General features: G+C 43.3%; 1 protein-coding gene and 1 pseudogene across 1 annotated transcript in view; one reads left to right on the forward strand and one right to left on the reverse strand.

The window, feature by feature from the left end:
• The window catches only part of MYO7A (myosin VIIA), a 105,260-nt gene that overhangs the window by 19,905 nt on the left and 68,920 nt on the right, over positions 1-16,435 (reverse strand). The gene's annotated exons all lie outside the window — the stretch shown is intronic.
• LOC132369769 (ester hydrolase C11orf54 homolog) lies at positions 5,234-6,176 on the forward strand (annotated as a pseudogene).

The following is a 16,435-nucleotide window of genomic DNA, read 5'->3' on the forward strand; positions in this document are numbered from 1 at the left end:
AGCCCCTTGCCTTTGGGACCCTGTGCTCGCCCTGACTCACCAGGACCTCCTGTCTGCTTGGTGGAGCCATGAGCACCCCAAGGGCAGGGCCACACTCACCTGCTCCTGGGTTTCCTCAGCACCAGCACAGAGCTGGACTCTGCCCAGGGGCACATGAGCTGACCCAGAGGGACCAGCCAGCCCATTGGTAATGGGTCAGCCACTATCTTCTCAGCCTGATGAGAAAGGCCTGCCCTGGAGAATGGGGGACCTGGGTACCGCTGGAGACTATCAGAGGAATGGGGTGCATCACTACCTCCATCACCATCACTACACCCCCTGGGGACAGTCAAGGTGTTGAACAACCAGTGAGCTATAATGCAGAGGTTGCAGAGAGCCAGACGGGCACTGAGCATTTGCCCCTTTTCTGTCTGAGGCTGGTGCATGGCAGTCCCAGTGATGCCTGCCTGGGGCTCCCCAGGGCTATGGCAGCAGGGGCAATAGAGAAAGGGTCTTGGGCACCTTGAAGGCAGTAGATGTTTTCCAACTAGTTCAAAGTATTTTGGAATTTTAGCAACTGATATGGCTGTACTAATACATTCTGCTTGAATATCAGCTCGCCAGCACCAAAACCACCACTATTATCATCACCACCATTACCAACACCAACACCACCATCAGCAGTACCATCATCATCATCACTACCCTCACCACCACCTACACCATCACTGCCTCCACCATCATCCCTCATTTCCATCATCTCCATCCTCGTTCCTCCATCATAATAACCAACAGAACCGTGTCATGAAAACCATCATCACCATCAAAAACAAAGCAACCACATCAATCCTGTCCTCAGGAGATAAAAGGATACACGTTTGTAAACTCTGCTCTAAACGAGTGGATCTCTTACTCCTTTAGAGCAGAGTTTCTAGACTAACTAACAATACAGCAAGATGCACAGACAAGATGGTGGAGTGGAAGGACCTGAGCTCACCTCCTCTCACAAAAACACCAAAATCACAACTAACTGCTGAACAACCATCGACAAAATAGGACTGGAACCTACCAAAAAAGAGATTCTACTTTCAAAGACAGAGAAGAAGCCACAACAAGACAGTAGGAGGGGTGCATTCGCAATACAATCAAATCCCATGCCAGCCAGGTGGGCAACCCACAAACTGGAAAATAATCATATCGCAGAAGTTCTCTCAAAGGAGTGAGAGTTCTGAGCCCCATGTCAGGCTCCCCAGTCTGGGGGTCTGGCAATGGGAAGAGGAGCCCCTGGAGCATTTGGCTTTGAAGGCCAGCTGGGCTTGATCACAGGAACTCCACAGGACTGGGGGAGAGAGAGACTCCAGTCTTGGAGGGCACACACAAAATTTCACATGCACGGGGACCCAGGGCAAAGTAGTTACTCCATAGGAGCCTGGGCCAGACCTGCCTGCAGGTCTTAGAGGGTCTCCTGGGGAGACGGGGAGGTGGTTGTGGCTCACTGCGGAAACAAAGACATTTGTGGTGGAGGTACAGGGTACTCATTGGCATGAGCTGTCCTGAAGGCTGCCATTTTGACACTAAGACCTGGCCCACCCAACAGCTCGAAGGCTCTAATGCTGGGACGTCTCAGGCTGAACAACCAGAAGGGCAGGAACACAGCCCCACTCATCAGCAGACAGGATGCTTAAAGTCTTCCTGAGCCCACAGCTGCCTGTAAACACACCCCTTGACATGGCCCTGATCACCAGAGGGACAACACCCAGCTCCACCTACCAGTGGGCAGGAACCAGTCCCTCCCACTAGGAAGCCTCTTAGACCAGCCTCATGCATCAGGCGGCAGACACCAGAAGCAAGAGGAACTAAAATTCTGCAGGCTGTGGGACCATAAACACAGAAAGTTAGACAAAATGAGACAGCAGAGGAATATGTTCTAGATGAAGGAACAAGATAAAACCCCAGAAGAACAACTAAGTGAAGTGGAGATAGGTAATCTACCTGAAAAAGAATTCAGAGTAATGATGGTAAAGATGATCCAAGATGTTGGAAAAAGAATGGAGGCAAAGATTGAGAAGATAAAAGAAATGTTTAACAAAGACCTAGAAGAACTAAAGAACAAACAAACAGAGGTGAACAATACAAAAACTGAAATGAAAAATACTCTAGAAGGAATCAATAGCAGAATAAATGAGGCAGAAGAAAGGATAAGTGAGTTGGAAGACAGAGTGGTGGAAATCACTGCCACAGAACAGAATAAAGAGAAAAGAAATGAGGACAGGGCTTCCCTGGTGGCACAGTGGTTAAGAATCCACCTGCCAATGCAGGGGACACAGGTTTGAGCCCTGGTCCAGGAAGATGCCACATGCCACGGAGCAACTAAGCCCATGTGCCACAACTACTGAAGCCTGTGTGCCTAGAGCCTGTGGTCCACAAGAGAAACCACCACAATGAGAAGCCCGAGTGCCACAACGAAGAGTAACCCCTGCTCGCCGCAACCAGAGAAAAGCCTGTGCACAGCAACGAAGACCCAACACAGCCAAAAGTAAATAAATAAATAAATAAAATAAATTTATTTAAAAAAAGAAAAGAAAAAGAAACGAGAACAGTTTAAGAGACCTCTGGGACAACATTAAACACACCAACAATCATATTACAGGGGTCCCAGAAGGAGAAGAGAGAGAGAAAGGACCTGAGAAAATATTTGAAGAGATAATAGCTGAAAACTTTTCTAACATGGGAAGGGAAACAGTCACCCAATCCAAGAAGCACAGAGAATCCCATACAGGATAAACCCAAGGAGGAACACACTGACATACATATTAATCAAACTGACAAAAATTGAAGACAAAAAGAAAATATTAAAAGCAGCAAGGGAAAAGCAACAAATAACATACAAGGGAATCCCCATAACGTTATCGGCTGAGTTTTCAGCAGACCAGAAGGGAGTGGCACGATATATTTAAAATGATGAAAGGGAAAAAACTACAACCAAGAATACTCTACACAGTAAGGCTCTCATTCAGATTTGATGGAGAAATCAAAAGCTTTACAGACAAGCAAAAGCTAAGAGAATTCAGCACCACCAAACCAGCTTTACAACTAATGCTAAAGGAACTTCTCTAGGCAGAAAAGAAAAGCCCATAACTAGAAGTAAGAAAATTACAAATGGGAGAGCTCACTGATAAAGGCAAACATACTGTAAAGGTGGGAAACCATCCACACACAAATATGTTATCAAAACCAGCAATTGTGAGAAGAGGGTACAAATGCAGGATGTTGGAAACACATTTGAAATTAAGAGACCAACAACTTAAAACAATCTTGTATATATATAGACAGCTATATCAAAACCTCATGGTAACCACAAACCAAAACTCTACAATAGAGATACCCACAAAAAAGAATCCAAACACAACACTAGTCATCAAATCAAAAGAGAAAGAAAGAGGAAGGGAAGAAGAGAGAACTACAAAACAATCCCAAAATAATTAACAAAATGGCAATAAGAACATACATATCAGTAATTACCTTAAATGCAAATGAATCAAATTACCTTAAATGCAAATGAACAAAAAGACATACACTAGCTGAATGGATACAAAAACAAGACCCATATATATGCTGTCAACAAGAGACCCCCTTCAGATCTAGGGACACATACAGACTGAAAGTGAGGGGATGGAAAAAGATATTCCATGCAAATGGAAATTGAAAGAAAGGTGGAGTAGCAATATCCATATCAGGCAAAATAGACTTTAAAATAAAGACAGACGGTTACAAGAGGCAAAGGTGGACACTACATAATGATCAAGGGAGCAACCCAAGAAGAAGATAAAACAATTATAAATATATATGCACCTAACATAGGAGCACCTCAATACATAAGGCAAATGCTAACAGCCATAAAAGGAGGAACCAACAGTAACACAATAATAGTGTGGAACTTTAACATCCTACTTATATCAATGGACAGATCATCCAGACAGAAAATCAATAAGGAAACACAAGCCTTAAATGATACATTAGACCAGGTGGACTTAACTGATATTTATAGAGCATTCCAACCAAAAGCAGCAGAATACATATTCATCTCAAGTGCCCATGGAACATTCTCCAGGATAGATCACATGCTGCACCATAAAGCAAGCCTTGATAAATTTAAGAAAACTGAAATCATATCAAGCATCTTTTCTGACCACAATGCTATGAGATTAGAAATCAATTACCAGGGGGAAAAAAATGTAAAAAACACAAACATGTGAAGGCTAAACAATATGCTACTAAACAACCAATGGGTCACTGAAGAAATCAAAGAGGAGATCAAAAAATTCCTAGAGACAAATGAAAATGAAAACATGATGATCCAAAACCTATGGGATGCAGCAAAAACTTTTCTAAGAGGGAAGTTTAAAGCAACACAATCTTACCTCAGGAAACAAGAAAAATCTCAAATAAACAACCTAAACTAATACCTAAAGCAACTAGAGAAAGAAGAACAAACAAAACCTAAAGTTAGTAGAAGGAAAGAAATCATAAAGATCAGAGCAGAAATAAATGAAATAGAGATGAAAAAAATAATAGAAAAGATCAGTGAAACAAAAAGATGGTTCTTTGAGAAGATAAAAAATTGATAAACCATTACCCAGACTCATCAAGGAAAAAAGGGAGAGGTCTCAATAAAATTAGAAATGAAAAAGAAGTTACAGCAATACCACAGAAATACAAAGGATCATAAGAGACGACTACAAGCAACTATATGCTGATAAAATGGACAAGCTAGAGGAAATGGACAAATTCTTAGAAAAGTACAGTCTCCCAAAACTGAACCAGGAAGAAACAGAAAATATGAACAGACCAATCACAAGTACTGAAATTGAAACTGTGATTTAACAGCTCCCAACAAACAAAAGTCCAGGACCTGATAGCTTCACAGTGAATTCTATTAAACATTTAGAGAAGAGTTAACACCTATCCTTCTGAAACTATTCAAAAAATACCACACAAAATGTGCAATATCACTGATGAACACAGATGCAAAAATCCTCAACAAAATATTAGCAATCCGAATCCAACATTAAAAGGATCATACACCACAATCAAGTGGGATTGATCCCAGGGATGCAAGGATTTTTCAATATCCGCAAATCAATCAGTGTGATACACCACGTTAACAAACTGAAGAATAAAAACCACCATTCTTTTAAAGGTTGTGCCCTGCCCCCTTCCCTCTTGTTTCATTCACACCTAAGGAAGAAGGAAGATGGCTTGTGTTGAGTATTCTTTTCATCTGTCAAGTCTAGAGGAGCTTGTTGGAGTTCTGCAGGTGCTAAAGGATAACTTTGCTGATGTCCAGGTCTCAGTAGTTGAGTGCCCTGATTTGACTAAGGACCATTTACCTTTCCTGTAAAAGGCATCTGTGGGAAAACTAGAATTGCAGAAGTAGGAGGTGTGCCTTACTTATTGCCTCTTGTAAATCAAAAAAAAGTTTATAGCCTAAATAAGATTGCAAAAGAAATCCAACTTCCCAGAGCTTTTATTCTTAGAGCAGGAGCAGGCCCATTTCAGACTCTTGGATTCAATTCTGAGTTTATGTCAGTTGTTCAAACAGAAAGTGAACACAAACCTCCTGTGTATTGAAGTTAATTTGCTCGTGTTAACCCTGAAGATGGAGGGTGGCTACTAGAGAAATACAGTGAGAATACCATGATTTGGGGTGTGCATTACTGGCTAATCTTTTTGCCAGTGAGGGCCAACCTGGAAAGGTCATTGAGATGGAAGCCAAAAGAAGAACTGGAAAACTTAACTTTGTGACTTGTATGAGACAGACTCTTGAAAAACATTATGGAGATAAGCCTGTGGGGATGGGAGGTACTTTCGTGATTCAGAAGAGAAAAGTGAAGACTCACATTATGCCCACAGAATTGTCTTCCTGCCCATTGAACTCTGATGAAGATGTGAATAAATTGTTGCATTTTTATGAGATGAAGGCTCCTTTGGTCTGTCTGCTGGTTTTTGTCTCCAGAGACCCAGGGTTTGATTTGAGGTTGGAGCACACTCGTTGTTTCAGTCATCATGGAAAAGGTGGACACTACTATTATGACACCACCCCAGATATAGTGGAATAACTTGGATACTTCTTACCTGCAGAGTTTCTCTATTGCATTGACCAACCAAAAGAGACCCATTCTTTTGGGCGAGATTAAATCAACTGATACTCATTTAGAAGAAGAAATAATTAAGGTTAATTGATTGATTAACTCATTAATGGATAGTAATATAAAATCCAAAGGGGTCAGCAAGATGGCAGAGGAGTAGGAGGACGCGGAATTCATCTCTCCCCACAAACGCATCAAGAATACATCTACAAATGGAACAATTCTCACAGAGCACCAGCTGAACACTAGCAGAGGACCTCGGATACCTAAAAGGACAAGAAAGATCCCCGTGTAACCAGGTAGGATGAAAGAAAGAAAAAGGGAAAAAGAAAAGGAGAGGAAGTGGGATGGGAATGGCACCCCTGGGTCGGGGGGAGCTGAAGAAGAGGAGAGGGTCCCACATCCGGGGAAGCCCCCTCATAGACAGGGACATGAACTGGGACAGAAGGGAATTCATGGGCTATTGGAAGAGAGTGCCAACAGCCAAGCAGGACAGAGTGAGACCTACATAGATGGTCTGTGCCACAGCCCTGTGCGCCCCAGCCTGAGACAGGTGTCCACTAGTGTGCACAGAGGCTGAGTGCTGGAACATGGGGTTTGGAGAGCAGACGCAGGAGAGGACTGCTGTTGGCTGTGAGGAGACAGCCTGAGGGGGTGGAAGTGAGGAAGTCTGCAAACAGGAATGCTTGTGGAGGAAACTTGGACTGCCACAGAAGCAAAGAGCCATAGTTAAGTGATGTGTAAGGGGCGGAGCTGCCATTGCAGCCTCTCTCCCCATGTGCCAGCCCCTGCCTCCCCGGGCACTAAGAAGGGTCCCCGCTGGGGCCAGCTCTCCTGTGCCCGTGACTGCTGGCTCCCCCACGCGCCCATTGCCACCGGGGCAGACTCATGTGCTCCAGGGCAGCCTCGGGAGCAGACCCCTGGGGGTGGCCCACATGCAGAGGTGGGGCTGAAACCACAGCTGAGCCCCAGGGGACATGCAACTAAGAAAGAAAAGCTGAAATCTCTCTGCACAGCTGCGCAAACCATGAATTGACACCCCCATGACTGGCCTTGTAAAGTCAGCGCCTACAGAACATCTGAATGGACAATGAGTGCTCCTGCAGCCAAGGCAGGTCTAGCTTTAGCAGCTGTAGACTTTGTGGGCATATACACATGGGGGTTGGGCCAGCCTAGAGTTGGAGCTGCCCCCATAGCATCCACAGTGGGTCCCGATCCATGATTACTGCAATCCTAGGACCTGACTTCAGTAGATCTATGCTAGTGGCCTGGTGAAAACAACACATGAGAGACACCAGGGCTGATTGCTGGCATGCCCACATTTAAGGTGGGGCTGAGAGCAGTGCCAATGACAGTGTAATCTGAGAGCTCGCAAAACAGGTGAAAGGTGACACAACAGAGCATACCCACAGATGAACAGCTCCAGAAGAGGAATACTCAGTGGCTTCTTTCCCAGTGGGAGTGATCCAATCCTGCCTACCTCACAGTGCAGATCAGAAACACAGCTAAGAAGCAGATCTGGGGGCCTCTACTCCAACAACTAGGGAGCAGAGCCCATCTCTGACAGGGCAGTGACAACCACAGAGCAAAGGGGATGCTCTACTCAATATCCAGTACAGGCTATGGTCACCACAACATCAGTCATACCTCCTATAAAGGGGCTAATGGCCAGAATACACTGAGGAAAGAAGTGGCAGATATCTATACTAAAAACAACCCTCGCACCAAAAAATATTAAACCCACGCAGGCAACACATGGACGTTCCCACATAAAATAGCCCTCCAAGACAGTCTGAGAGTCTGGCATTGGGCAGAAGAACCCCCAGAGCATTTAGCCCCGAAGGCCAGCAGGGCTTGAGGGCAGGAGCTCCACAGGGCTGGGGGAAATGGAGACTCCACTCTTGGAGGGTGCACACAAGGTCTCACGTGCACTGGGACCCAGCACAAAGCAGTACCTGATAGACACCTGGATTATATCTACCTAGGGGTCTTAGAGGGTCTTCTGGGGATGCGAAGGTCAACTATCACTCACTGTGAAGGCTAGGACACTGAAGGCCCAGGGAATACTGATCACAGTGAGATCTTCCAGAGGTGCGCATTTCAGCACCAAGACCCGGCTTGAGAGCTGGAAAGTCTCAGTCCAAACAACCCCCAAGATAAGGACACAGCCCCACCCATCAGAAGACAGGCTGCCTGAAGTCATACTGAGCTCACAGCCACCTCAAAACACACCCCTTGACACGGCCCTGCCCATCAGAGGGACAAGATACAGCTCCACCCACAAGAGGGCAGGCACCAATCCCTCCCACCAGGAAGCCTACCCAAGTCGCTGGACCAACCTCACCCACCAGGGAGCAGACACCAGAAACAAGAGGAACTATGATCCTTCAGCCTGTGGAAAGGAGACCCCAAACACAGAAAGTCAGACAAAATTAGTTGACAGAGAAATATGTTGCAAATGAAGGAACAAGATAAAAACCACAAGAACAACTAAATGATGAGAAGATAGGCAATCTACCTGAAAAAGAATTCAGAGTAATGATAGTAAAGATGATCCAAAATCTCAAAAAAAGAGTGGAGGCACAAATCGAGAAGATACAAGAAATGTTTAACAAGGAGCTACGGACTTCGCTGGTGGTGCAGCAGTTAAGAATCTGCCTGCCAATGCAGGGGACACAGATTCAATCCCTGGTCCGGGAAGATCCTGCATGCCGTGGAGCAACTAAGCCCATGCGCCACAACTACTGAGCCTGCACTCTAGAGCCTGCAAGGTGCAACTACTGAGCCTGCATGCCACAACTACTGAAGTCCGCGAGCCTAGAGCCTGTGCTCCGCAATAAGGGAAGCCACCGCAATGAGAGAAGCCACTGCAATGAGAAGCCTGCGCGCTGCAACGAAGAGTAGCCCCGGATCACTGCAACGAAGAGTGGCCCTGGCTCGCCGCAACTAGAGAAAGCCTGCGAGCAGCAACAGAGACTCAATGCAGCCATAAATTAATTAATTAATTAATAGATAGATAGATAGATAAATAAATTTATTTATTTAAAAAACCCAAGGAGCTAGAAGATTTAAAGAACAAATAGAGATGAACAATACAATAACTGAAATGAAAAATATTCTAGAAGGAATCAACAGCAGAATAAATGAGGCAGAAGAAAGGATAAGAGAGCTGGAAGACAGAGTGGTGGAAATCACTGCCACAGAACATAATAAAGAAAAAAGAACGAAAAGAAATGAGGACAGTCTCAGAAACCTCTGGGACAATATTAAACACATGAACATTCACATTATAGGGGTCCCAGAAGGAGAAGAAAAAGAGAAAGGGCCTGAGAAAATATTTGAAGATGTTATAACTGAAAACTTGCCTAACATGAGAAAGGAAAAACTCACTGAAGTCCAGGAAGCACAGAGAATCCCATGCAGGATAAACCCAAGGAGGAACATGCTGAGACACATATTAATCAAAACAACAAGAATTAAAGACAAAGAAAAATATTAAAAACAACAAGGGACAAACAACAAACAACATACCAGGGAATCCCCATAAGGTTATCAGCTGAATTTTCAGCAGAAACTCTGTAGGCCAGAAGGGAGTACCATGATATATTTAAAGTGATGAAAGGGAAGAACCTACAACCAAGAATACTCTACCCTGGGAATTCCCTGGTGGTGCAGTGGTTAAGAATCCACCTACCAATGCAGGGGACACAGGTTCGAACCCTGGTCTGGGAAGATTTCACATGCCTCAGAGCAACTAAGCCTGTGAGCCACAAGTACTGAGTCTGTACTCTAGAGCCTGTGTGCCACAACTACTGAGCCTGTGTGCCACACCTACTGAAGCCCGCACGCCTAGAGCCCATGCTCCACAACAAGAGAAGCCACCGCAATGAGAAGCCTGCACACTGCAATGAAGAGTAGCCCCCGCTCACCGCAACTAGAGAAAGCCCACATGCAGCAATGAAGACCCAACGCAACCAAAAATAAATAAATAAAATAAATAAATTTATAAAAAAAAAAGAATACTCTACCCAGCAGAGCTCTCATTCAGATTCAACAGAGAACTCAAAAGCTTTACAGACAAGCAAAAGCTAAGAGAATTCAGCACCACCAAACCAGCTTTACAACAAATGTTAAAGGAACTTCTCTAGGTGGGAAAGAGACCAGAAACTTAAAACAACCTTGTACATATATACACTGCTAAATCAAAACCTCACGGGAAATGCAAACCCAAAACTACAGTAGATACACATACACAAAAGAAAAAGCAACCCAAACACAACACTAAAGATGGTGATCAAACCACAACAGAAGAGAACAAAAGAGGAAGGGAAGAAAAAACACCTACAAACCCAAAACAATTAAGAAAATGGCACTAGGAACATACATATTGATGATTACTTTAAATATAAATGGATTAAATGCTCCAAACAAAAGACATAGATGGGCTGAATGGATACAAAAACAAGACCTGTATATATGCTGTCTACAAGAGACCCACTTCAGATCTTGGGACACATACAGACTGAAAGTGAGGGGATGGAAAAAGATATTCCATGCAAATGAAAATCAAAAGAAAACTGGAATAGCAATACCCATATCAGACAAAATAGACTTTAAAATAAAGACTGTTACAAGAAACAAGGAAGAACACTACATAATGATCAAGGGAGCAATCCAAGAAGAAGATATAACAATTGTAAATATTTATGCACCCAACACAGGAGCACCTCAATATATAAGGCAAATGCTAACAGCCATAAAAGGAGAAATCAACAGTAACACAATAAGAGTGGGGGACTTTAACACCCCACTTACACCAACAGACAGATCATCCAGACAGAAAATTAATAAGGAAACATAAGCCTTAAATGACACATTAGACCAGATAGACTTAATTGGTATCTATAGGACATTCCATTGAAAGCAGCAGAATACACATTCATCTCAAGTGCACATGGAACATTCTCTAGGATAGATCACATCTTGTACCACAAATCAAACCTCACTAAATTTAAGAAAATTGAAATCATCTCAAGCATCTTTTCCAATCACAATGCTACGAGATTAGAAATCAATTACAAGAAAAAAAAACACTGTAAGAAACAAAAACACATGGAGACTAAACAATATGTTACTAAACAACCAATGGATCACTGAAGAAATCAAGAGGAAATTAAAAAATACTTAGGGACTTCTCTGGTGGTCCAGTGCTTAAGATTCCATGCTTCTACCGCAGGGGGTGTGAGTTCAATCCCTGGTCAGGGAACTAAGATCCCACATGCCACGCAGCACAGCCAAAAAGATTTTAAATAAATACCTAGAGACAAATGACAACAAAACCACAACAATCCAAAACCTATGGGATGCAGCAAAAACTGTTCTAAGATTGTATAGCAATACAATTTTACCTCAGGAAACAAGAAAAATCTCAAGTAAACAATCTAACCTTATACCTCAAGCAACTAGAGAAAGAACAAACAAAACCTAAAGTTAGTAGAAGGAAAGAAATCATAAAGGTCAGAGCAGGAATAAATGAAATAGAGACAATGAAAACAATAGAAAAGATCAATGAAACAAGAAGCTGGTTCTAAGAAAAGATAAACAAAATTGATAAACCTTTAGCCAAACTCATCAAGAAAAAAATGGAGAAGGCTCAAATCAATAAAATTAGAAATGGGGAGGGGGCAAGATGGCAGAAGAGTAAGACGTGGAGATCACCTTCCTTCCCAAAGATACATTAGAAATACATCTACACGTGGAACTGCTCCTACAGAACACCCACTGAAACGCTGGCAGAAGACGTCAGACCTCCCAAAAGGCAAGAAACTCCCCACGTACTTGGATAGGGCAAAAGAAAAAATAATAATAACAGAGACAAAAGAATAGGGACGGGACCTGCACCAGTGGGAGGGAGCCGTGAAGGAGGAAAGGTTTCCACACACTAGGAAGCCCCTTCGTGGGCGGAGACTGCGGGTGGCAGAGGGGGGAAGCTTCAGAGCCACGGAGGAGAGCACAGCCACAGGGGTGCGGAGGGCAAAGCGGAGAGACTCCCGCCCAGAGGCTCAGCGCCGAGCAGCACTCACCAGCCCGAGAGGCTTGTCTGCTCACCCGCCAGGGTGGGCGGAGGCTGGGAGCTGAGGCTCGGGCTTCGGTCGGATCGCAGGGAGAGGACTGGGGTTGGCGGCATGAACACAGCCTGAAGGGGTTAGCGCACCACAGCTAGCTGGGAGGGAGTCCAGGAAAAAGTCTGCAGCTGCCGAAGAGGCAAGAGATTTTTCTTGCCTCTTTGTTTCGCGGCATGCAAGGAGAGGGGATTCAGAGCGCCATCTAAACGAGCTCCAGAGATGGGCGCGAGCCGCGACTATCAGCGCGGACCCCAGAGACGGGCATGAGACGCTAAGGCTGCTGCTGCTGCCGCCACCAAAAAGCCTGTGTGCGAGCACAGAGCACTCTCCACACCGCCCCTCCCGGGAGCCGGTGCAGCCCCCACGGCCGGGCTCCCGTGATCCAGGGACAACTTCCTCGGGAGAATGCATGGCGCGCCTCAGGCTGCTGCAACGTCACGCTGGCCTCTGCCGCCGTAGGCTCGCCCTGCACTCCGTACCCCTCCCTCACACCGTCCTGAGTGAACCAGAGCCCCCGAAGCAGCTGCTCCTTTAACCCCATTCTGTCTGGGCGGGGAACAGACGCCCTCAGGCGACCTACATGCAGAGGTGGGTTCAAATCCAAAGCTGAACCCCGGGAGCTGTGTGAACAAAGAAGAGAAAGGGAAATCTCTCCCAGCAGCCTCAGAAGCAGCGGATTAAAACTCCACAAACAACTTGATGTGCCTGCATCTGTTGAAAACCTGAATAGACAACGAATCATCCCAAATACAGGAGGTGGACTTTGGGAGCAGGATATATTAATTTTTCCCCTTTTCCTTTTTCTGTGAGTGTATATGTGTATGCTTCTGGGTGAGATTTTGTCTGTATAGCTTTGCTTTATAATAGATTTATTATATTGTATTTTATTTTATCCTCTTTCTTTCTTTCTTTCTTTCTATTTTTTCTCCGTTTTACTCTGAGCCATGTGGATGAAAGGCTCTTGGTGCTCCAGCTAGGCATCAGGGCTGTGCCTCTGAGGTGGGAGAGCCAACTTCAGAACACTGGTCCACAAGAGACCTCCCAGCTCCACGTAATACCAAACGGCGAAAATCTCTCAAATATCTCCATCTCAACATCAAGACCCAGCTTCACTCAACGACCAGCAAGCTACAGTGCTGGACACCCTATGCCAAACAACTAGCAAGACAGGAACACAGCCCCATCCATTAGCAGACAGGCTGCCTAAAATCATAATAAGGACACAGACACCCCAAAACACACCACCAGACGTGGACGTGCGCACCAGAAAGACAAGACCCAGCCTCATCCACCAGAACACAGGCACTAGTCCCCTCCACCAGGAAGCCTACACAACCCACTGAACCAACCATAGCCACTGGGGACAGATACCAAAAACAACAGGAACTATGAACCTGCAGCCTGTGAAAAGGAGACCCCAAACACAGTAAGTTAAGCAAAATGAGAAGACAGAAAAACACACAGCAGAAGAAGGAGCAAGGTAAAAACACACCAGACCTAACAAATGAAGAGGAAATAGGCAGTCTACCTGAAAAAGAATTCAGAATAATGATAGTAAAGATGATCCAAAATCTTGGAAATAGAATAGACAACATGCAAGAAACATTTACCAAGGACCTAGAAGAACTAAAGAGGAACCAAGCAATGATGAAAAACACAATAAATGAAATTAAAAATACTCTAGAAGGGATCAATAGCAAAATAACTGAGGCAGAAGAACGGATAAGTGACCTGGAAGATAAAATAGTGGAAATAACTACTGCAGAGCAGAATAAAGAAAAAAGAATGAAAAGAACTGAGGACAGTCTCAGAGACCTCTGGACAATATTAAACACACCAACATTCAAATTATAGGGGTCCCAGAAGAAGAGAGAAAAACAAAGGGACTGAGAAAATATTTGAAGAGATTATAGTTGAAAACTTTCCTAATATGGGAAAGGAAATAGTTAATCAAGTCCTGGAAGCACAGACAGTCCCATACAGGATAAATCCAAGGAGAAACAGGCCAAGACACATATTAATCAAACTATCAAAAATTAAATATAAAGAAAACATATTAAAAGCAGCAAGGGAAAAACAACAAATAACACACAAGGGAATCCCCATAAGGTTAACAGCTGATCTTTCAGCAGAAACTCTGCAAGCCAGAAGGGAGTGGCAGGACATACTTAAAGTGATGAAGGAGAAAAACCTACAACCAAGATTACTCTACCCAGCAAGGATCTCATTCAGATTTGATGGAGAAATTAAAACCTTTACAGACAAGCAAAAGCTGAGAGAGTTCAGCACCACCAAACCAGCTTTACAACAAATGCTAAAGGAACTTCTCTAGGCAAGAAACACAAGAGAAGGAAAACACCTACAATAACAAACCCAAAACATTTAAGAAAATGGGAATAGGAACATATATATCAATAATTACCTTAAATGTAAATGGATTAAATGCTCCCACCAAAAGACACAGACTGGCTGAATGGATACAAAAACAAGACCCATATATATGCTGTCTACAAGAGACCCACTTCAGACCTAGAGACACATACAGACTGAAAGTGAGGGGATGGAAAAAGATATTCCATGCAAATGGAAATCAAAAGAAAGCTGGAGTAGCAATGCTCATATCAGACACAATAGACTTTAAAATAAAGACTATTACAAGAGACAAAGAAGGACACTACATAATGATCAAGGGATCGATCCAAGAGGAAGGTATAACAATTGTAAATATTTATGCACCCAACATAGGAGCACCTCAATACATAAGGCAAATACTAACAGCCATAAAAGGGGAAATCGACAGCAACACAATCATAGTAGGGGACTTTAACGCCCCACCTTCACCAATGGACAGATCAACCAAAATGAAAATAAATAAGGAAACACAAGCTTTAAATGATACATTAAACAAGATGGAATTAATTGATATTTATAGGACATGCCACCCCAAAACAACAGAATACACATTTTTCTCAAGTGCTCATGGAACATTCTCCAGGATAGATCATATCTTGGGTCACAAATCAAGCCTTGGTAAATTTAAGAAAATTGAAATCGTATCAAGTATCTTTTCCAACCACAACGCTATGAGACTAGATATCAATTACAGGAAAAGATCTGTAAAAAATACAAACACATGGAGGCTACACAATACATTACTTAATAACGAAGTGATCACTGAAGAAATCAAAGGGTAAATCTAAAAATACTTAGAAACAAATGACAATGGAGACACGACGACCCAAAACCTATGGGATGCAGCAAAAGCAATGCTAAGAGGGAAGTTTATAGCAATACAAGCCTACCTCAAGAAACAGGAAACATCTCGAATAAACAACCTAAACTTGCACCTAAAGCAATTAGAGAAAGAAGAACAAAAAAACTCCAAAGCTAGCAGAAGGAAAGAAATCATAAAGATCAGATCTGAAATAAATGAAAAAGAAATGAAGGAAACAATAGCAAAAATCAATGAAACTAAAAGCTGGTTCTTTGAGAAGATAAACAAAATTGATAAACCATTAGCCAGACTAATCAAGAGAAAAAGGGAGAAGACTCAAATCAATAGAATTAGAAATGAAAAAGGAGAAGTAACCACTGACACTGCAGAAATACAAACGATCATGAGAGATTACTACAAGCAACTCTATGCCAATAAAATGGACAACCTGGAAGAAATGGACAGATTCTTAGAAATGCACAACCTACCGAGACTGAACCAGGAAGAAATAGAAAATATGAACAGACCAATCACAAGCACTGAAATTGAAACTGTGATTAAAAATCTTCCAACAAACAAAAGGCCAGGACCAGATGGGTTCACAGGCGAATTCTATCAAACATTTAGAGAAGAACTAACACCTATCCGTCTCAAACTCTTCCAAAATATTGCAGAGGGAGGAACACTCCCCAACTCATTCTACGAGGCCACCATCATCCTGATACCAAAACCAGACAAAGATGTCACAAAGAAAGAAAACTACAGGCCAATATCACTGATGAACATAGATGCAAAAATCCTTAACAAAATACTAGCAAACAGAATCCAACAGCACATTAAAAGGATTATACACCATGATCAAGTGGGGTTTATTCCAGGAATGCAAGGATTCTTCAATATACGCAAATCAATCAACGTGATACATCATATTAACAAATTGAAGGAGAAAAACCATATGATCATCTCAA

The sequence above is a fragment of the Balaenoptera ricei genome, chromosome 8 (assembly GCF_028023285.1).
Source record: "Balaenoptera ricei isolate mBalRic1 chromosome 8, mBalRic1.hap2, whole genome shotgun sequence".
NCBI lineage: Eukaryota > Metazoa > Chordata > Mammalia > Artiodactyla > Balaenopteridae > Balaenoptera > Balaenoptera ricei.